The sequence below is a fragment of the Pogona vitticeps genome, chromosome 12 (assembly GCF_051106095.1).
Source record: "Pogona vitticeps strain Pit_001003342236 chromosome 12, PviZW2.1, whole genome shotgun sequence".
In the NCBI taxonomy this organism is placed as follows: domain Eukaryota; kingdom Metazoa; phylum Chordata; class Lepidosauria; order Squamata; family Agamidae; genus Pogona; species Pogona vitticeps.
In genome coordinates, this window is record NC_135794.1 from 9290566 (window position 1) to 9311857 (window position 21292).

The 21292-nt window shown below is 46.8% G+C and overlaps 1 protein-coding gene across 2 annotated transcripts in view; it reads right to left on the minus strand.

The window, feature by feature from the left end:
- CSK (C-terminal Src kinase) overlaps positions 1-11057 on the minus strand; it is a 103719-nt gene extending 92662 nt beyond the window's left edge. The window contains exon 1 of one of the 2 annotated variants that reach the window (XM_072982272.2): positions 10382-11057. The gene's annotated coding sequence lies outside the window, so the exon portion shown is untranslated. Of the gene's footprint in view, positions 1-8383; positions 8484-10381 lie in introns of those variants that run through there. The other variant, XM_072982273.2, reaches the window with a different exon arrangement.
- Positions 11058-21292: the final 10235 nt, after the last annotated feature.

Sequence of the window (21292 nt, forward strand, 5' to 3'; positions counted from 1 at the left end):
AACTCTCATCCTGGAGCTGAATGCATCGCTGTCGCGTTAGCAATGGCAGCCCAAGGTGGTTAGTCACTTGTATCTTGGACTCCACTTGAGGCCCATGAAGGGATCTTGATCCGGGATGTCAACTCCCCTGGTCAGCTTAGCTTGTGGTCCCACCGGCATTCTGAATCAATTTCTGTTCAGACTTTTTAAAAATCAGATTCAGCTCTTGCGGTATCTAAACTGATGGCCGCGTTCACATGCCCTGAACGGAAATCTATCTATTTCTGGTGATTTCAGCCCGTTGTGGCATCTCCACGGATGAAATTGATTCATTTTCTTTCTGTTTCAGAAGGACCCTGTTCTTAAAAGTTTTTGATTTCCCCCCACCACCAAAAAAGAGGCATATTGAGAAATCAAATGTCTAGGAGGTGCCAAATGGTGCCATAACAGCTGCTAAAAACCATGGCTGATTAATGATTTTTAAAAAGTGAGAAATGGGGGAGACTTCCAGCTCTTTTGCAGGGTAATGCTCCTGGCACATAAATGCTCCTCTGTGTCCAGGTGCGCCCACTCTGTACCAGCTGGTCTTCTGCTGCTCTGCTGGCTCCTCCATCAGCCAAACAGAGAAAGCAGAGTAGGTGGTTATAATGCCAAATGTCCTGATGAAGTGATGCACTGATAATCCTTTTAAGGAAGAATTAAATATATAAATCCTTTTCTATATATAAAAAAGGGAAAAACGGTGGTGCCCTTGCCACCCGAAAGCCACACAGGCACAAATTAAAATGACATCTACAAAACCGCATTGAATTGAATCGATTTTAGAAGTGAGGTATTTTAAAAAGGCCCTTTTTCAGCCAGTTGGGGGGAAAAACTCGCTTTGCCGCCTATATAAATCGATTTCACCCTTGCGTCATGTGAACGATAAAATCTAAATTGATTTAAATGACGCTTAAATGCAATGCTTATGGCCAGTATGACCAAAGCCTCACTGTTGGAAATTTTTCAGCGTGTGGCTTGGGAACCTCTTGCCACAGTTTCTATAGCAGATCACCACCACCGCCATCATCATCTTAGAACTGCGGAACTGCAAGGGACCCTATGGATCATGGAGCCCACCACTGGGGAATCCAATTCCCAATCTCTGGTTCTGCAGCTGGATGCCTGAACCATCTGGACAGGCAACAGAACACATGCCCAATCCTAGTTTCTGGAGTCCTAAATCAATCTCTTCTCCTTCAGAAGAGGAGTTCTCAGCCACTACTCCTCTGAATATTTTAGCCTCCATTTCTCAGAATCCCCAGCCAGAATCTCACATGGCCAGAGTCACTGTCGACCTGAAACCCAAAAAGCCAACGGTTGAGTACCACAAGACTAGAGAGAACACCACGATCCTCCAGGACAGTGGTCCCCAACCTGGGGCCTCCAGATGTTCTTGGACTACCACTCCCAGAAGCCTTCACCACCACCTCCGCTGGCCAGGATTTCTGGGAGCTGAAATCCAAGAACATCTGGAGGCCCAAGGTTGGGGACCACTGCTCCAGGAGATTCTCTCATTAGAGGCGAAGGAGTACAACAGCTCTCCTTCATTCTGTGCTTTCCGGTTGGATCAGCCTTATTCTCCCCATCATCCTCCTCTTGCTCAGGATGATAGGAACTATAACCTTGGACATTTCGAGGGCAGGCGACTGTCACCATCCCCCCACCTCCACCATGCAGGACAGCCACGCTGGCATGGAAAAGCAGATGGGAAATAATGATCGTGATGCAGGGAAGAGGAGAGAGCTTAAAACACACACACACACACACAATGTAAAGCAGCAGAGTACATTAAGCCACCTCACGTACACATTTTAAGCCAGGGCTGAGTTCCCCACATCAGCCCAAACAATTAGCTTGCTCCAAGCCAGGAACCGGTGTAATGGCCTCCATTAGTTTGGCTCCTAGCAATAGAACCACAGAACGACGTCCTGTCGCCTCCAATAACTCAGCAGGCTACAAACAAAGGCTTCCCACCAAGGGTATAAAACAAACACCGCAAGTGTGAAGCACTAAAAGTGCTGTTTTAACAGAAATCACCCGGCGGTTGCCTAGCTGCTGACAGCCCGTTTCGAATCCGCTCGGAGTGACGTGCTTTATTGAGCCTTGATTACATCAAGAGTCATTACGGCACACAGACACAACGCCGGGCAAATTACAGATCCCTTGTTTTAATCTCGGGGACAGCATCAGAGGCAATTAAGCCAAAAAAAAAGGAAGGGGAGGTTAAGGACAAACACTTACCTAGACAAGGGGTCATGGATGCAACTTAAGAACTAAACAACAACACAACCACAGCTTGCAGAAAGAGAACCTCCGGCCACAGGAAAAGGGAGAGTTATCTCAACCATAGACAAGGAAGCACACCTCAAAACGAACAGGACTAAATAAAGAAACACACGGTGTGGGAGTCAGTTCTGTCACGGTGGGCGAGCATCAGCCCTTGTGAACTTGGCACCTTTGGCATGTGTTAAAACCACAATTCTCATGTTGCCCAGCTGCCATAGCCAGTGGCTGATGAGAGCTGTAGTCCAACACACATAGAGCTAGGGTAGAAAACTTTGTTTGTTTGTTTGTTTGTTTGTTTGTTTGTTTGGTTGGTTGGTTGGTTGTTTGGTTGGTTGGTTGGTTGGTTGGTTGGTTGGTTGGTTGGTTGGTTGGTTTTCTCCTGATAAAGGGGACCCAAGAGTCTGTTGGGGGGGGAGTAACCTTTCATCAGGTCAAGAAGCTCATGGGGTAACCTTGAGCTGCAGACTCTCAGACTGACTTTTTTTACTGTCTTGAACTCATTTCAGGAAAGATACAAACAGACAGACAGACAGAAACATCTGAGTCATGATCAGATGGGGCAGACTATAAGGGATTTACTCTAATTTTTGCTTTTACTAGAACGGCAAGATCCACCAAGTGTTGCCAAGAAAAAAAACTCCTATACACATTGAATTTAAAGAATTCCAAGCACCAGAACCCAATGGGACGCAGAGTCTTTACACACGCAAATCCACCCCTGGTTCTTCCAAGCTTCCTTCCTTCCAACAGGATAATTTGGGGGTGAGGGTAGAATTGTCATGTTGTTAATTCTATTGTCAAACAAGCCAGATGTTCTCACTGGTCTACTACAGAAACTCTATCTTCTGCCCACCTGCTATTCTTGATTGCGCTCGACCTTCACCCGCCTGATAGGTTGCGCTGGGAATCCAATCATCCTCATCCACACTGCCTGGGGTGATGGGACTTTTAGTCAAACTCACTTGGAGGACAATAGATTGAAGAAGGCTGCCTTAGAAGGAGACTTTCCAAAACACAATCATGAAGAAATCATGCCCAATCATCAAATGGCAATTGACAAGCCAACTGGATATTTACAAATAAAGAGGAAAGTCAGTGGGGTGGATGTTTTGCAGGTAGAAGAGACTAATCCCCTTCCTCAGAAGTACCAAAACACTATCTTCAGCTAAAAACACAAAGTTATCCTATAAGACTCCCAGCTGTGTGGCAATCTGACAATCCCCACAACTAGACACCCCAGAACTCCTGAATCCAACAACGGCCTTTAGCTTTCATCAATTACAATTGCTTTGGTCTGGTTCAATTTTTAAAGCATGCTTTAATTTGCTTGGGAAGCTTTTATAATTACCGTTGGCCAGGAATATGGTGTGTGTGTTTGTTTTGTTGTGATTTACATTATTTATTTTACTATATGTATCTGACATTGACCTTTTTACCTATTTGTTTCAATATCTTTATCCTATTTTTAAAAGACACTTAGAGGAATTCAACCAATGCAATATAAGAACAAGTGACTGTATGAATTTGTTCCAGCAGTCAACCAATTAAACGCCACATAAAGCAAGTAGCAGATTTATTATTATTCTTTTTGGCAGCTCACCTCCTACTTGCATACATACATACATGTGTGTCTGCGGCAGGGGAGTTAAACTTCAGATCTTGAGTACATGCAGTACCATATGTCTGTTCTTTTCCCACGTACTCCAACAGCTCCCTATAGGTGGGACTGGGGGAGGGAGGAATCCCTAGCAAAAAAAACACTGCCTATAGATGGCTACTCTATCCTTAGAGGATGAGGAGGGGCAAAAAGCAACTTCCAGATCTGCCAATTTGCCACCACTGTAAATACAAAGCAGCTCGACAGCACCAGACACTCAATGCCTTTCTTCATCTCTTTCCTTGTGGGGCTGCAAAAAGGACGAGCCAGGTTTCCCCAGGTGGGGATCACAAAGTTTAGGTGCCACAAGAGATAACAAGCAATCAAGGGGAGTGGTTGCATTTAAATATTGTGCATCGCTGTCAATATGGAAGACTCAAACTCTAAATCAGTCATGGAGAACTGGCAGCTCCCAAGATGTGTTTGGACTCCAGTTCCCATTAGCCCCTTCAGGCATGCAGACTGGCCAGTGATGGTAATTACACTGGTGCCTCGCTTTACGATCGCTTCGTAAAACGACAAAATCACATCACGAAGTTTTTGCAATCGCAAAAGCGACCGCAAAACAATGTTCCCTATGGGCTTGTTTCGCTTTGCGATGATCAGTTCCCTGTTTCGCTAACCGATTATCGCAAAATGAAGATTTCCGCACAGCTGATCGGTGGTTTCAAAATGGCTGGGTAAAAAAATTGGGTAAAAAAATGGCCGCCCGCTGTTTTCTGGGACAGATTCCTCGCTGCACGGGCAGCGAAAATGGCCGCGCTATGGAGGATCTTTGCTGGATGGTGAGTTTACAGCCCATAGGAACGCATTGAAGGGGTTTCAATGTGTTTCTATGGGCTTTTTAAAATTGCTTTACGATGTTTTCGTTCTACAGCGATTTCGCTGGAACGAATTAACATCGTAATGTGAGGCACCACTGTGCAGTTCACCAACATCTAGAAGGCCAAAGGGTTCCCCACTCCTTCTATAAATAATGAATTATACCCATATTTTAAGCAAACCAATTGAACTCAATATTATTTCTCGTCCAAGTATGACTAAGCCTGGATCCTACGTATTTTAACATAATGAAGAGCACAAAAATGAAGAGACCGATGTTTTCTGGCACTTCCTATACTGTTCACACCACATATGCTATCTGTTCAATCCAACGACAAAGATGCATGTACATTAAAAAAAACCACAAGCAACTTCCTATTAATCAGTGTATGAGGCTACAAAGAAAAGTTTTTTCTATACATGGAAGAGGGACCGACAGTTTCCAATGTGTCCGACCAAGCACATCAATGTGTTTTGGGGCCACAATGAAGACGACAAAAAAATCAAGTAGCTGCAAAATATCCCTGGACTGAACAGGTTTCACAGGTGTATGAAACAGCAGCAAGAAGCACTTCTATCGGGATTATATATTTTAAAAGTAATTAAGCTGTGCTGGGATCAGCCAATGGCCCTTCTGTACATTCAACACTCTGGCTCAGCTGGAACGCAAGGGACAAGCACCAGGCTGTCAATGGAAAGAAGAGCTGGTGAAGAGTTGCAGGAAATTTTCTGGGTAATCTGATATCTGGATTTTACTCCTTTTCAAAGTCAACTGTCAGGCCATGTTTCATTTCATTTCATTTCATTTCATTTCATTTCATTTCATTTCATTCATTCATTCATTCATTCATTCATTCATTTTTACCCTGCCTTTCTCCTTAAAACCCAAGGAGGCTTACATCAGTAAATGGTAATATTTAAAACTTAAAACAGCAAGTACACAAATGAATCAAACATATGCCACACCACAACAGCATACAAAATCAACACCAAAACCACGTTTAAAGCAATAAGACACAACAAGAAATTTAAAAATCCCTCTAGCCAGTAAGAAATGGTGCTATGCTAATAGAGCTACCCAGAGCTTGAAAAGATTAGTACTTTCTTTGACCGTGACTCTCAGAATCGGTCCCCTCCTCCACCAACCACACTGGATGGAAAATACTGGGAATTGAAGTTTAAAAAACGATCAAAACAAAATGAACGTTTCTAAAACAGTGGAAGGTTCAAGGGGACAGCAAAGAAGCAGCCATGACATTGCAGGGAAATATTTGAAGGAGGTACGTTGACATCTCTGCCATGCTTGGGAAATCTGACTTACAACTGGGCAGAAGAACTCTAGATGCTGTTGGCCTGCCATTCTCATGGGTTTTAGACGACAAGAGTTCAGGTCCTGTGACATGCGGAGAGCCACACATTCTCCACCTCTGGTTTACAAATTGCATTAAATTAAAGGCTTCCTGTCCCTAGAACTCAATAGCACCGCTCTCAACCTTTGGACTTCAACGTCCAGAAGCCCCAGCCAACACGGACAGTGATTAGGATTGCTGGAAGTTGAAGGCCAAAAGAAGAGTTAAGAACCACTGTTCCGTTGGAAACCTTCGGATGTTGGCCAACGTCAATGCTTCAGCGAGGGGCTGGCTTTGGTGGACCCTGGTTCCCTTTCAGGCCTTACAGATCTTTAATTCAATGATGTCCTGGCATAACCAGATGCTGGCCAAGTTGGCTGGGGCTGATAGTTCTGGAGGCTCCCTATACCTGTCTGCTCCCAACCTCTTCATCTCTTTGTTCAAGACCTTCATGGCCTCCCCAGACTTATCTCTCCAGCCTGACACCAGGTGAACACAAGAACCTACCTTCTTCTGCACAGTTCACAGAACCATCCCGCTCTGACGGGCAGCAACTCTCCAGGGCAACATCATTTTGCTTAATTATTTATGATGGCCAGAACGTTACTGTCAATTTCTGCTTGTGTAAGAGAACTCGGTGGCAAATGGTCTCCCAAGACTTGCGTGATTTTCCTTATGCAAGTGTAAACTGACAATAGGACTCTGGCCATTATTTATTTAATGCAAATGTCCCCCTTTGCCCTAGATCTGGGAATTGAAGTTTGCAACATAATTAAAAAGCTGACCCACGAAAACACAGCAAGTGGTTAAGATACAAAAACACAATTAAACCGATTACCATATTTGAGAATAACTAGATTAAAAGCAATCTTTAAAAGGTATTTTTAAGTACAGCACACCCGATGTGTTAAAAACCCCTTCCTCTGGGACCTCACTTATTCAAAAGCCTGGTTGAGAGGAGGCCAATAGGATTGCCTTAGGACGAAGTTCCACAGTGGGGAGCCACCACCAAAAAAGCCTCCTTGTGAGTTACCACCAAGTGGTGGAACCAAGAGAAGGTGCTCAAAACCTCAAAACACTTTAATGTACAGATACAGTCTGTCAAGACAGCGTAGACTGAAGTCACACTTCTTTCAGTTCCATACTTCACCTTGCGGTTGCACCAGAAAGGTGGGTGCACCAATCTGGAAAGAATTTAGAGGGGTTCTCGCCAAGAACGAGCTAGCACAGGGATGGAGCACCCATGGACCTCCGATTATTGATGAACTGTGCCTCCCATCACACCTCACCACTGACCAGGGTTGACGGGTACTGAAGTCCAATCACATCTGGAAAAACCACACACACCCCGGCTTGGCTTCAATGTGACCTGCGGGCTGCCTCGCTCTCCACAACACGACACTGTAGACGTTCACCTTTACGTATCCTACAGATACAGACTGACCTCTTAGAGACTGTCCTGTAGGGAGCGATAACACCACACTGGCTAAGGAGGTGAAATTTCTGAAGTTCCACCCATTCATGTAAGTGGAATACTGTTTCTAACTCTCCTTCCTGAGCATCCTTAGAGCATCTGCCAAAGAAAAGCGGGAAGTGGGGAAAATATCTCTCCCTTTTGTATAACAGATACTGATGTGAATGGTGGGACATTCAGGAGCGACACAAGGAAGGATTTTGTCACACAGAACTGTGGAATTCCCTGCCACAAGATGGCCACCAACCTGAACAACTTTTACAGGGAATGAGGCACATGGTTGGAGGACAGCACTTTCCATGACTCCTTGTCAGAATGACTCCAGATCACCTCCATCACCAGGGGCAGTATATCTTTGCCCATTAGGGGCCCGAAACCAGAGCCAAGCCATTTGGTCTTCTGTTCTGCTTAGAATTTTTCTACAGGCCGAGGACTGGGTATTTCATGAACTAAATCCTGGACTACATGGGCCTTTGGCCTCATCCAGAAGAGCTCTCTGACATTCTTACACCAAACTACCCTACAGCATCCTATAGGATTCCCCACCTACCAACCTGGTCTTTCAATTCAAACTTTAAAATTAAAAAAAGTCCAGTACATGAACACAATACAATCAGAGGCCTCCCTGGCACACATTTTGATGGAAGTGGGTGCCCTGTCCAGACAGCCGTCAACGAGAGCAGATATGAATTCCAGGAGCCGAGCCCACCCCCCCACCCCAAAAAACAGAAAGAGCTGCCAGTGGCCACTTGCTTTAATCAGTTCTGACCTGACCTTCTTCAATTAAAAGAGGCTCCAGCCGGCGCAACGTTGCTGAGCTTTTCAAATCGCTTATCCCATCAAATGTATCTCCCCGACGAGGGGGGGGCTCGCTTTGTTTCGGCCTCCCTTCCCTCGACGCCGCCACTCCTCTGGTCAGCCAGCAGCCGCCTCTCTGAACAGCCAAGAGAAGCGCAGCGCAGATCCGGTGCCTGTGCGTCGCCACTTGGCCTCCATATGACTGGCCGATTGTGGCGAGGGGAGAGAGGAAAGGGCCCGGGGGAAGCATCAATGGCTTTGTTGTCTTCCTGCCATGTGAATCGGAAAAGGGCCTCGCGCGCACACTAGAGCGCCACTGTCTGCCCACGCTGGAGTAGGTGACAGCAGTCCACCCGTCTGGATTTTCCATAACCTCATCTTTCCAGCAGGGTATTTGTCTTTCCCACCCCAAATGATGATGATGATGATGATGATGATGATGATGATGATGATGATGATGATAATAATAATAATAATAATAATAATAATAATAATAATAATAATAATAATAATAATAATAATAGACAAACACAAAAGTGTTGTAAGCACCTTAAATAAACAACCAGGTTTATTTTGGCATACGTTTCCCCAGACTATCGTCCACTTCCTCGGACACATGGCGCATCACACTTAGGCCGCACAGGCTTATATGCACAGAGTACATGGTAGAAGGGTGGGGAGAGATCAAGTGAGATCACTGGATCAAGTGAGATCTAGGGCACCCCTCTGATTTCCTTCCAACAGTTCACAAGAATTCAAACCCCATTTCCTTTAAGTTGCAGATTCAAGCACTTGTAAGCGAACAAGCAACCTCACCAACCTCAGGTGGGCGGGGGGGGGGGGTAAGGGGCCCTCCCAGCTCTAATGTTTTTTTTTTTTTTAAAAAAGATCCTCTTAGATCTTCTGCAGTCTCTTTCTTAAGAACCTCCCCAGAGCAGAAAAGCATTTTTTTCAGACCACACTAATTACCTGGAACTGCTCAAGGGGCAGATGCATATATATTCCAAGGCGTGAAGGGGAAGGCCAAACAACACACACACCAGAAAACAAACAAACCAGAAGCCAACCTAACAGCTTTATGGACAGTTTTACCAGAACAGTCTGGTGTGACGAATAAAAGTGTCAGGCTACTCAGGAGCACTGGATTCGAATCCTCACTTTGTCAGGGACACTTCCCGGGAGTGGCCCCTGGCAAAGCCACTCCTTGGTCCTCCCACGCATCTTGAAAACTCAGTTGGGGTCCCAACAACTCTGAAGCCATTGGGGGGGGGGGCAGGCGAGAATTAGAAGGCAACAACGCCCACCGGTTACAGAAAGGGGAAGCCTTTCCGAGGAGACACGGGGGCCTTTAACCAGCTCCAGCGGGCCAGATCCTTCTCCTCCTCCTCCCTTGCACCTACACACCCTCCTCCGGTCGCCTTCCACAACAGGTCAACCCTCGGCCGGGCCTGAGTGTGTGTGGGGGGCTCCCCCAAGACACCCGTGTCCCCTCCGAACGCCCTTCGCAAACCCGGCTTTCTGCTGTTCTCACGTGCTGTGCCCGGAAGCAGGGACCCGAAAGGGAAGTGACCGGCCGGCCAGCCGGCGCAAAAAGGGAGCCCCAGCATCTCTCGCGGGGCCCGGAAGGCACGACCCGAAGGCTCCACTCCCTCCGTGTTTCCCCCCATCCCGTGCCCTGCAGCCCCTCTCCGGAAGGCGGCTGGTCGTGGGACTGAGGCTTCCTCCTCGTCCCCCCCCCACTTTCCCCACCCCACCCAACTAGCCCCCCGGGGCGATCACTCCCGTTTACAAGCCGAGCAGGAGGGAAAAGCTGACGGGGTGGCCATTGTCAGCGACCCACCCACCAACCCCGCTTTCCCCTGGCCTGTGTTAAGAAGAACGTGGGAACGCGCCCAGTCTTAGAACCCTCGTTTGAATGTATGGCCCGGGGGGGGGGGGGAGAAGAGAGAGAAGGAAGCGATCTCGGCCTCTTACCTCTTCCCGAGCTCTCTGCCTCCCCTTGCGCACCCGGACCGGATTAGGCGGCTGGGGCCCCGGCGTCTTCGGGGGGGGGGGCTGGTCTCCGCGAGGTGCTGTGTTATTCCATACAGAGTCTGGGGGTGGAGGGGGACCCCCGAGAGTCAGAGCCTCAGGGTCAGGCCAAAGAGGTACAAAGGGGTGGAATCGGGGAGAAAGGGGGGGGGATCCGCGCGGTGGGGCAGCAAAGGCGGGGAGGGGGGGAGGAGAAGGTGAATGGGGAGAGGAGAGAGGGGGGCGGGGAAGAGAGGAAACAATGTAGCCGCCGCCGCCGCGAAGATTCCAAATTCGAACGCTGCCGGCTTCCTTTTGGAACGCTGGCGCCGCCCGCGTTCCAAGCCGCTCGCCTGCCTTCGGGGCGGCTGGGGCTGCTGCTGCTGCCGCCGGGAAAGGGCGATGCGACCGCGGGGAGGCTCGGCTTCGGAGGCCCGGCACGCAGGATCCCCGGCGAAGGAGGCGCTCTCCTCTTCCTCCTCCTCCTCCTCCTCCTCCTCCGGCTTCCGACCCTCTCGCTGGCTCTTCCCCCTCCCGGCCCAGCCCCGCCGTTGGGTGGCGGTTCTCTCTCTCTCGCAGGGCCTGCTGCTGGCGAAAAAGGAAGCGAAGCCCCGAGCGGTCGGTCCGCCCGCAGTACGACGGCGCCTGCGCCGCTCAGGCCGGGCTCCCGCGCCCTGCCCTCCTCCTCCGGTTCCCCCTCCCGAGCCGGGCGGAGAAAGGGCGCCACCCTCCGGGCATCGTGGGAAGGGAAGCGGCTGGGCTCCCATCGATAATACAGTACTGTACTGTATTCGCTTTGCCGGGGCTGAGCCTCTGCTGTGCCCGCTAAAGATGGGGCTTCTCCCTTACAGTATACCTATCTTTTTATTGTTAATTGATTTCTACTGTCGTTTATATGGGCCCAAATCCTGTTGCTTGGTGTAAGTAAATCACACCAGAGTAGGTCCCTCCTTTCTCCTTGGAAGGACCCAAGGCGGCTTACAACAGCATTCAGAGGACAATATTTAAAAGCTAAAAACAATCAATATATAAATATTTTTAAACATTATTTTATAAGTTTTATAGGAAAAACAGTAAATAAAATCAGTTACACACAACAATCCAATAATGAAAATCAGTGGAACTTACAATGGAATGACTTAGGAAATCCCCATTGATTCCATGGGCCTACTCTAGTGTGAGTTCCTGCTCTAAGCAATAGGGCAATTTGTAGCTACAAGCCGTTTTTATATTATTATTATTATTATTATTATTATTATAATTTTATTATTATTGTTGTTGTTGTTGTTGTTGTTGTTGTTGTTAACGGCTTTGAGAGTTGAGGGGGAGTATCACATAAGAAGCAGCATTGAAATATTTTTAATAAAATAAATGCACACACTGCCAAGATGGACCATAAGAGGAGTTGCAGTCCAGTCACCTAAGGAAGGTTGCAATTTACCCACCAATGTTTAAATTTAAGCCAAGGGTCAGCAGATGTTTTTGGGCTGCAGCATAGTGTAACTCCTATGGAATATTGGTTCAGCCCAAATGGGCGAGACTAAGAAAGAGCAGGGCTGTGAATAAGAGGTCTGAATCTCAGAAAAAGTAGGAGGAGTTTTAAGAGACCTCAGCCGCTATTGCTAGTTGTTAAGATCATCAGGGGAGGCTTTTCTCTCAGCCTCACCACCCTCACAGGTGCGTTTGGTGGGGACATAGGAGAGGGCTTTCTCTGTGACTGCTGCCAGACTCTGGAACTCCCTCCCACTGGAGACCAGGCTGGTCTCCATCTTTGCTGTCCTTCTACAAGCATGTGAAGATCTTTCTCTTCAGGCAGGCTTGTCTTTAGTAATTGACTGTCTAGAAGACAATAAGTAGGACAGTTTGTATTTTGTTATTTCTAAATCTGTTTTTTGTAATGCTTTTACCTAATATTTTAAATACAATGGTGTCTCGCTTGATGAGGATAATCCATTCCAGCGAAATTGCTGTCTAGTGAAATCATCGTCAAGCGAGGAAAAAAAACCCATTGAAACGCATTGAAAACCGGTCCAATGGACAAAACACCTCAGCATTCAGCAAAGATCTTCCATAGGGCAGCCGTTTCCCAATCTCTGTTAAGCGAAAAATCCGTCCTAAAAACAGTGTGGAGCCATTTTACACAGTGGGCAGCCATTTTGAAACCCGACGATCAGCTGTTTTTAGATCGTCGTAATGCGAAGAATTGGTTCCCAAAGCAGGGAACCTATCATCGTCAAATGAAAACTGCCCTTTGAAATATCGGTTTGCGATTGCAAAAACATCATCATGTAGCGATTTCGTCGTTTAACAAGGTAATCGTAAAGCGGGGCACCACTGTACAATGTTATTAATTATTCTTTAATATTTGAATCATGTACTGCTTTTAGCTTTTAATGTTGCGTTTTTAATGATGTAAGCCAACTTCTGTCCTTTTTTAGGAGAAAGACAAGAGTAAAAATATTATGTATCAATCAATCTGTGTGGGATGTCTCCTTATTCTATAAAGTTAAAGTGTCTCTTTTCGGACTTAGCCACCAGTGATTACAGCTTTTAGCAAAAATGTCTCATATTTTTCAGTTTCACTCTTTTGCTTTCTACTGCGACCACGGCCACCTCCCACCCACACCCACACTAGAAGGAGGTGGGCCCTGAGAAATCTTCTGGGGTTGCCTCTGCTCCTCAGACTGCCTTTCTTGTAGGTGTAATCCCACAGTTGTGGTGAGCCACCAACAGCTTTTATAGGCTTCCTCAGCACAGAGTTCCACTATGGAACTTGTTAACACAAGATGTAGCAGCATGTTGGCTGTCAATGCTGGTAGGAAAGATATTCCAGAGCTACTGATCACAATGGCCATTACCTTTGGTAGCAGGAATAGCATTCTTCTTAATACCAGACCCCAGAGCGTATAAGTAGATGCTACCATGCTCCTCGACTTACCCTTCGCATCTGGTTGCCTGCTGTGTGAACTGAAAGCTAGATGAGTTAGGCCCTTGATCTGATTCAATAGGGATCTGCTGGTGCTCTTATTCCCAGATTAAATGGAGTGAAAAGGAGGTCCAAATCCTATTTTAGACCTACACTTCCATGACCATAGATCCAAAGTAGGATCCATAACTTCCTTCCTGGTGTGAATGGTATCTCAGTCCATCAGGTATCTACTGGACTGGCGCCCTTAATTATTACGTCTCCTTTCTGTGGGGTTGGTTACAGTGCTGTGTCAATTCAGATGGCTGTGGTGGAAAGCAGAACTGATGAGCTCAGGGTGCTCACAGAAACCAAGAGTTGGGTAGGGCATCAAAGGTGATTCAAACCAAGTCCCTGCCAAATTATAAAAAGGCAAAGGTAAAGGTTCCCCTTGACAATTTGTACAGTCATGTCTGACTCTAGGGGGCAGTGCTCATCCCCATTTCCAACCCAGAGAGCTAGCATTTTGTCCGCAGACAATCCTCCGTGGTCACGTGGCCAGTGTGACTAGACACGGACCGTCGTTTACCTTCCCACCGAGGTGGTACCTATTTATCTACTCGCATTTTTTGCATTTTGCATGCTTTCGAACCGCTAGGTTGGCGGGAGCTGGGACAAGCGACGGGGGCTCATTCTGTTGCGTGGATTCGATCTTACAACTGCTGGTCTTCTGACCTTGCAGCTCAGAGGCTTCAGCGGTTTAACCCGCAGCTCCCATTATAGTGTCCCGTTACACCAAGCCTCTACTAGAAAACTCCAGCAAAGGAAAGCCAGTCAGCTTTAGAGGTCATTTCGTTGCCAAACACTTTAGATCAGTGGTGCCCAGCCTCAGGTAACCCAGGTGTTCTCAGACTGCAGTTCTCCAAAACCCCAGTCAGCACATGCGGTGGTGAAGGCTTCTGGGAATCGCAGAAGAACACCTGGGTTATCCAAGGTTGGGAACCACTGGCTTAGACCATTGGGAAGTTCTTCGGAAGGACGTATCAAAACCCTGTTTGTTGCTTTAAATGGATGATAAATTGTGTTAGAACGGATATGCGGACGTAAAATTCCGGGATAGTATTTTGGAGAATGAGAAGCCTGCAAGACTGGATGTTGATCATGGACCAGCTACCACCTCGGTGTGTCTTTCTTGATCAAAAGCTAACAAAGGGGAATTTGCGGCGATCGCAGCCTAGTCAACCATGAAAGGAGTAGTTGTGATCTGCTTCCAAAAGGAAGAGGGAAAGAAAGTAAATGGGTGGGTGGATGTGTACGCACCTAATGAAAGCAGCTAATGAAAACACAAACGCCTTCTTTCAGGCAGCAGCTGCAGTTTGATGTGGGTGAAGGTGTGGGCTTGTGATTATCGGTACAGATGATCTGCACAGCAGCACAGGAAAACATGAACGGGAGTGAGATTTTGCTGATGATGGTAGGGTGTCTCTGCCCTCCGAAAGGTTAGAGGCAGAAGAATAACGGAAACAAGAAGCCTTCCATTTCATAGACAATTAACAGTTGCAATTAATAGTTGGGCAAATGTTTTTTTAAAAATCTAGTTATCATGAAGGACCTTGGCAGGAAGATTGGGAGGTTTCAACCTTTGATCTTCCACCACGTTCTTGATCTGGATTAGAGTTGGGCTATTCATATTCATATCCCGGGGGATACGAATACAAATATCGGCACCACAGATGCTGTGGAGATCCAGCCCCTCCCCACCCCAGACCAGCTGGTCCACTCGCTGGTCACCATGCAGTGGACATGGGGCCGCCGTCTGCATCATCACACTAATCGTGGAAGGAGCCCAGCCAGCACTTGCCCGCATCCCCATGCAGCTGACCACTCTAGTGAGAATGCAGGATGAAGAGTCTCCCCACTCAGCTGTTGAGTGGTCGGCTGCTTGGGGAGGTGGGGAAGTGCCGGCCAGGCTGCTTCTGTGATTGGTGTGACAATGTGGATGATGGTTGCATGCACTGCACAGCGACCAGTGAGTGGGCCAGATGATTCAGGGTGGAAAGGCGCAGGATCTTTGATATTCTTCTCTGCCTCCCTCCCTCCTTCCCTGGTGGGGAAGCGTTCAAAATGGTATTCTCACCCGCAGTTCTCAGAGCTATAGCCTGTTCGACAATCCCAGAAATCTTCCATCTCTTTCTGCTGCACGGATAGGCTGGGTCAGAGGAAGAGCATCAGATTGAGATAGTGTACAGCAGTGGTCCCCAACCTTGGGCCTCTAGATATTCTTGGACTACAACTCCCAGAAGCCTTCACCACCACCTCTCCTGGCCAGAATTTCTGGGAGTTGAAGTCCAAGAACATCTGGATGCCCAAGGTTGGGGACCACTGGTGTACAGGCTGGAGCTTTAGAAGGAAACATCCCATGATAATTGGTATTATCACAGCTGAATTTCTTAAATAGGTTTTAAATAACTGTGTGCCATCAAGTCCATTCTGACCATTCCGGGATTTTCTAGATAGAGAGTATGCAGAACTGGTTTTCCCATTCCCTTCTTCTGGGGCTGTCCAGGGACTGTCCAGCTTGCTCAAGGCTACACAGGCTGGCCTTTCTCAAGATGCACAGCAAGGAATTGAACTCCCAACCTCTGGCTCTGCAGCCAGCGACCTAACTCACAGAGCTGTCATGTTTGCTAAGAGAAAAATCTAGGACCAAGTTAAAGAGTGTGCCCTAAGAGAAGACCCCTGAAACAACATTGTTCTATTCAAGCAACCACTCTGTAGGTAGTACTGAAGGAAAATATCTCTGTGTTTCTTATAGAAACTCTTAAAACTGGTTTCCATGTCTGCAGGTCTTCTAATTGAGCTAAAAATGGAAGTGCAAGAAGAAACAGGAAATGACCTCAGAGAGAAGAAGAAAAGAAGAAACTATGACCACCAATCTGCACGTAGATCTAGAAAAGGCAGTAGTGTGAAAACACACTCAGACTATTTATCTCCCTCTCTCCTTCCCCCTCATTCAGGTCACTCATACAACTCATACAACCTTTTCTGGTCCTCACAGCTGCCTCAGGTGTGCTAACTGATACCAGCCCATCACTGGTGACAAAATGAGGTTTAGATGCCAGTCTAATGATGTCACCTTGTTGTTTATCTCAGGCTGCAAAACGTCTTGGGCCAGCCCTAACCCAAAGTCAGGCTGGATTTGAACCCAGATGGAAACCAGAGGTTGAAAAACTTGCTTTTTGGACCCTCACTCCTAAGATTTCACAACCAGCAGTCACTAGGCATGCTGGCCAAGGAAGGGAAAGGATCATGTGATTTGAAGTCCACAGAAATAAGTCTTCCCAAGCTCTGCAAACGAACCCTTTCTAAGCAGTCAACAACTCTTGACCCAGTCAATGCCTTTCTTGTCAATAGTAAGGAAAGACTCTGGATTAAAGGAAGGAGGGTCGTTCCCAAGATTCCTGGAAAGCCAGGGAGCACATTTTTAAAACAACACCATGCCTTCGTGTTGTTCCAGACTCTTCTACTTTGAAAGGTTTTTTTTTTTTAACTCAGAGAATAAAATACCACATTTTCCAGTGGATATACAAATAGTTGTTGAAAAGCTTGCATATAAATGAATTCAAATTATTTGCACATTGTACTCAAAGCGTTTGACAAACCATAATTAGATGATACCGTTATTTATTGTTTGTATTTGCATTTGTAATGTTTCCACAGCCATACAAACTTTTCCTGATTCCTCCACGAACCCTAATTAGAGTCATAGTCATAACAGCCAGCAGACCAAACTCAACTTCACTGCCCAAGATATAATTTCTGTTCAGACCTAAGATGAGATAAACCGTGTCGATCTGCATTGCAGCAGAGCTGGTAGCTCTCAATGCTGTTAGACTCCCTTCAGTCCCTGGACAGCATGGCCAATGGTGAAGAAGGTGATGGACGTTTCCCAGGTATAAACTGTACAAATCTCTCTCTGGCCCCCTCCCCTTGCACAAACATCCACACAGCTGATTTGAGTAGCTGGAACTAACAGCTTGCAAAAGTTCCTGGAAGGAAAATCTATGGTTCTTCCAGGGTCTGGAGATACTTACCCTGCCATGGGTTGATAACGACACAGAGGCCCGTTGGGATGTAGAAGCCACCCGAGATAGTGTTTTTTTTTTTTAATAAACATTTTATTAGTTTTTCAATCCATCTACATTAGTTTGTGCTTGTCAAACATCATGTTACATGTTTTGCTTACAATTATTTGTTTTTTACATCTCAGTGTTTCTAGTTGTGCTGCAAACAGATGGTGAACGTATTTCATTTTAAGAAGCCACCAAGAGGCGGCAGGGATGGGGAAAGGGGAGTTGAGTGAGGTAATTTGCAACCAACATGAATTTGACCCAACTCCGGGAGGCAGTGGAAGGCAGGAGGGCCTGGCGTGCTCTGGTCCATGGGGTCACGAAGATTCGGACATGACTTAACGACTAAACAACAACAACAAAATTTGCAAATATATCTCCGGTATGGGAGGGAGATCAAAGGTAATCTAGTCCTTTCCCTTGCCAAGCCAGGGAATCTCCACCAATCCATTCCATTCCACTCTGTAAGGAATTTGCTCTCTTTTCACGATGTTTTCAGTCTGCTGCCTGAGGGAGCTACCTCATTCTGTCCAGTGGCCGAGCGAGTCCTGGTTCAATGGATGTAATGGAACAATTATTATAAATAGAATAATTCAGAGAGTTCCATTGCCTGCAACTATCAACTTTCCTTCGCCAGAAGACTCTCCACTGAACGTCACCCTTTCCTCCCCTCCACCATGTGGGCCTGGGAGTTTGCTTCATTTTGAGAAATTGTTCCTGAGATTCTCAAAATCTTTCTTGGGTAGGAAAAAGAAGCAAGAAAAGTCAGAAGGACACAGTCTGTTGAGGATCATGGGAACAGAGGGTGTGAAGGCTCAGATTTACTGGTGGGGCATCGTGAAGGGAAAGAAGGAGGCATGCCTGAAGGTTTCAAGGAGAAAGGCTTCCTCATGAGGCAAGCGGGGCCACTCCGACAGCCCCGGCTTTCTCTCTCTCTCTCTGCCAAGGTCCTCACCTACCGTTCCTCAAAGAGGTGGGAATCTAGACTGCCACTGTTGATGTCTCCCCTCCTCCTCAGAACCATCAGGGCGAGCGCCAGCCCTTTGGCCCCCTGAGACAAAGAAAAGGATCCCCCCTGACCCGACACCCCCCAAACATTGCACACAAGGCCTGGGGAGTGAGGGGTATGTCGGCTACCAGAGGACCCCTCCTCTCTTCCACAGGGAACCTCCAGAAATAAAGCAGGCTTGGAAGGAGCCGAGGATTCATCACAGCAGCCGTTTCTCTCCACATAGAAGAGTTTTATTTGCTTAGCACTCAGATATTGAAGAGTACTTTTAAAATATAGGCCATTCCTAATGGAACAGCACTCTCCTCAGATATTTTGCCTTTTTATTTTAACATTTCTGAATAGACATTGAATCATGTAAGCAAATATTATTATGGTTCTATTCAATGTGTATTTCATATTTTAAAAAAACCAAAAATGGACAAATTTATAACAAGAAAGGGTACAATTGGAGACTATTTTAGCCACATTCTCTCTGGCCTTTGCTGCCATCTAGCGGGAATATCTTTCTATTGAAAAAGTCCATTTTAGTAGAAAGTGTGCCCTCCCCCCCCAAAAAAAAAGAACATGATGACTAGTTAGAGCACATGCTGACCTTCCCTGGGCAATGACTGCCCCCTCCTGGCTTATCTTTCAACTCCAGAAGCAACACTGGATGGCTTCTCTGAACGAAGAGGAAGGTGCATGGATCGGCCAGTTTTGTTCATTGAATCTTAATTCTTTACTTTATTGGTTGATTGCTTAAAACCATAGGTCATCGCAATATATCAATGACAGCATCAAACATATGTGGCACTGTCACAATTTCACTTAAAAAGAAAGATTTAGGATTCTTGATGCTTGGCACGAATCTTCTTTGCTGCTGGGGCAAATTTTGCTACTTGATGGGTAGTAATTATATCCCTGCCCACAAGCAGTGTGCAAAGTTGAGCCAGAGGAGGGCTGCAAGGAATTTGCTCCTGGGGTGATCATATAAAGGGCATCTTAACAAATAATGAGAAACATCTTCAGCTTCTCCTGAACCACATACACAAAGTCTTTGATCAAAAGGGACATTTTCATATGTTCCTACTGATATAGCTGTTGGCATACACTGAAAGCACAGAGCTGTGAACGTTTTTCTTAAGAGGGGCTGAGGTTAAATTAACAAAATAGTCCTCCAAACAAAATGATTTTAAATAGGATATTTCTGAAATGGCACGGAGATTCTGCCGATTTTTATTTAATTAGATATTTAGCTCTATTTGAAACAAAGGTAGGAAGGGAGCCTGTGTCAATCCCATAGTTCTGCAAAATAGGTAAGGTAAAGGTAAAGGTTCCCCTTGACATTTAGTCAGTCGTGTCCGACTCTAGGGGGCGATGCTCATCCCCGTTTCCAAGCTGTAGAGTCAGCGTTTGTCCGAAGACAGTTTCCGTTGTCACGTGGCCAGCGCGGCTATACACGGAACGCTGTTTACCTTCCCACCGAGGTGGTACCTATTTATCTACTCACATTTGCATGCTTTCAAACTCCTAGGTTGGCGGGGAGCTGGGACAAGCAATGGGAGCTCACTCTGTCGCGTGGATTCAGTCTTACTACTGCTGGTCTTCTGACCCTGCAGCACAGAAAGGCTTCTGCGGTTTAGCCCATAGTGCCACTGGGTCTGCAAAATGGGTCTAACTAAATTCACCCAGAATTATCGAGATGGATTCTGAAGCTGTTCTGTGTAGCACTTTCCTAGGAAGGCGAGAATCATTCGTACTGATCAATTTCAGCCAATACATGACCAGCACGATATGAGAATGTGTTTCAGTTAGAATCAGTCCTACTTCGGCCCTTAGATGTGCAGAGGGTGTGTTGTGAAGGACAGTTAGAAGCAATCGTATAAAAGTATTTTGGATCACTTCTTCAGTGTGAGTCTTTATATGTCCTCATATCTCATAAGTTATTTGGGGTACTGATTTCTTGGCAAACACCTCGACTGCAGGTGCCACCAACCTCCCGCCATGGGTTGACCCTGCTGGGTCTCATGGCCTCCACCACTTCCATCATACCGCATGCCAGACTGAAGATGAGATCACTTCAGGCATGGTTCCTGTCTCTCTTCAATCCCCTGGTAGATTCTCCCAGGATGCGTCTACAAGTGTCCACCAAGTTGGCACAACAACATGTCTGGTGGACCAATCCCTCAAATCTATTCATGGGTCATCCGTTCGCCTCACTCCTGCTCACTTCGTGGATTGCCACTGACGTAAGTCCAATGGGTTGGGGAGCTAATTGCAACGTCATCAAGTCCACACTCGATGGTCGCCAATGGAACAAAGGCTGCACATCAAGAAATTGGAGCTGCTAGCAATCTTCAAAGCCTGCCACGCCTTTCTCCCTGTCATCACAGGCACGGCAGTACAGATTGTCACGGACAATACCACAGCTGGCTTCTACATGAACAAGCAGGGTGGCACTCACTCTCCCCCCCCCCCTGCTGTACCTGATGGTCCAGTTCTGGGAGTGGTGTCTGGAGAACCACATTTTCCCCTCAGCGATCCATATCTCTACTCATGAGAACATCTGGGTGGACTGTCTCAGCAGAACAAGTGCAGCCATGCATGAGTGAACATTGGATCAGGAAGTCTTTCTTCGCATCTGCAAGAAATGGGGTACTCTGATGGTAGATGCCTTCGCCTCCCAGCACAATGCCAAGTGCACAATGTACTTCTCGAGAGCGGGTCAGGGAGTCGGATCCCAGGGCGACGCTCTTGTGGTCCCGTGGAACGATCGTCTTGTACATGTCGCCACCCTTTACTACGTCGGACCATTGTCAAAATACAACAGGACAATGCGGATGTCATTC